Source organism: Macrobrachium rosenbergii, chromosome 4 (assembly GCF_040412425.1).
Source record: "Macrobrachium rosenbergii isolate ZJJX-2024 chromosome 4, ASM4041242v1, whole genome shotgun sequence".
NCBI lineage: Eukaryota > Metazoa > Arthropoda > Malacostraca > Decapoda > Palaemonidae > Macrobrachium > Macrobrachium rosenbergii.
The window spans coordinates 29,105,001-29,107,500 of NC_089744.1; positions in this window are offsets into that span (position 1 = coordinate 29,105,001).

Consider the following 2,500-nt stretch of genomic DNA (forward strand, 5'->3'; position numbering starts at 1 on the left):
AAGGGTCATTAGAATAGAGACCCTGTCTGCAGCCTCACTTCCACCCTTAGCTTCATACACCCTTTTTAGCCTGTTATATTACTTCCATTCCCACTTCCTTTCTTCAGTCTTGTGGTCCAACCATTGTAATAATTAGTACAAATATGGGGCTTTCTCCCAGTTCCTCCTTTAGAGCCTTGTACTTCTTTATTTTCTGGGTATCTTTATCTTGCTGTCCACCCACTCCTACTTCCACTTTTCACTGTCTTAAGCACTGAATGGCCTACATTTCATAGAATCAAAACAAGAATAGAGACCTTAATGGAAAGTGATCTCTCTCTCTCTCTCTCTCTCTCTCTCTCTCTCTCTCTCTCTCTCTCTCTCTCCCTCCACACACATATATGTAAATATAAATTATATATATAATATATGTGTGTGTGTATATATAATTATATAATATATTATATATATATATGTGTGTGTGTGTGTGATTTTGCCTAAACTACAGAGAGATATTCGTAAAATGCCAGCCAATACTACATTTGCCAAGCCAGTATTAAAAACTTTAGCATAGGAAGCGGGAGTTTCCTGACATCATTTACATTCCGTATCTGAGTGAGTGACAGATTTCACAACACACCGCCCTTCAGCATATATGGTGGTGATGTCGTTATTCCTTCGTTCCCGGAAGCAGATAACAAACACTTCTGTGCCGTGGACTGCACATGTTCGGTCAGACACATGTTGAGAAAATGTATGGATTCATAAAACTTGTATTTATGTCACTTGTTGTGCGGACTTCTTGTGATAAGTTTCTTGTCAACTCCAATTAATTTGGCTTCATTTTTTATCATTAGAGATGAATCTCTCTCTCTCTCTCTCTCTCTCTCTCTCTCTCTCTCTCTCTCTCTCTCTCTCTCTCTGTTCCTTAGTGACGCGTCGAAGGAAATAGAGAAGCCTACGTGTTGCACTCTCCTTATTTAAAACAAATGTCAAGTCCCTTTCTTATTTTTTGATTTGATAAATAAACTTACTTATTGCGAATATATTGACATGAATGATTAATGTATAAATACATTAATGTCATGAAGATGCAGGCTTAAACAATAAATCTCTCGTATTGTCGAGATTAAAGACAAAATTCATCCGGTATCCGAACGTTAGATTGTTATTTGCTTATACATAAGTTGTTCGTATCAATGGCTTTAGGTATCTTGTTAGCTTTGCATACAGTAGATGTCGGTGTTCATTTTTCTCATTTTCTCTTCCAAATAAGAAAAACTATGGTGTACATTTTAGTTGACGTCGGTTTTTATCTTCATCTCTGTTATTAAAGCTCTATTTTATTATTTATTAAAGCTATTTTTTTTTTTTTATTAAAGTTCTATTTTTATTTTCGCCCCAATTGGCAGTATTGCTTTCGTATTTTGTCTCATTTGTCGACAAGATTTAATCTAAGGTATTTCGTTTCATGAACGCTCTCTCTCTCTCTCTCTCTCTCTCTCTCTCTCTCTCTCTCTCTCTCTCTCTCTCTCTCTCTCTCTCTCTCTCTCTCTCTCCTTTAAGATTCCTCGAGAACTGGCATTCTCTTCCCTGCTCATCCTTTTCATGGCGCTCATAACCTTTCGTTTTCTAAGAGGCAGGCCTATCTATTCTTGTTAACGCCCAAATTTCTTTTTATTTATCGGACCTGGGCAAGAAAACGGCATTTAGCTGGCCGTCCAGTAGGTCTTTTCTCGTCTATGTGTATATATATATTATATATATAATATGTATATAATATATATATATATATATATATATATATATATATATATATATATATATATATATATATATATATATATATATATATATATATATATATATAATATATATTGTCATAAACTGGGTCCTTGGTTGACTGCCTTTGTACCAAGGTAATAAGTTTATGAACAAAAGGAAAACTACTGGAAACTCACCTTAGAATCTTCCTGGATTTATGTAAATAATGAAGGTCGCCATTTGGAATTAGAATTCTTTTACAATTAAAAGGGGTTTATTTACAGAGACTGGGGCAAATATGCAAGAGAGAAAAAAAAGAATGTAAAATGTAACCAAATTACAGGCACATAAATTACATACAGTAGATCAATAATGCAGTGATTTGCAAATAAGGAACGTAAATATGAAGGGCCACAGATACAACAACCCCGTGATAACAACAACTGACGCTGTTACGTAAAATATTCATTCACAGACACGAGTACATTGGAAGGGGTGAATTCCAGGGTAATGGCAATCAGTTAATTAGGATGATTTCTGCAGGAGCAATGGAGTCTTGCAGTCAGGCTGCGACCAGGAATGGTTGCAAATTTGGATGGCAGTCAGAACTGGTGGGGCATAGATTTGCGAACTGGATAGGATAGGATGCCTCCTGGAAGAGAGGTCAGGATTTAGTACAACATGGAAGAGCAAGGAAATCTCCCCTGCTATCCATTAAACCATAAATCTCCTCACGGGGGAGGAAACAAACACTTAT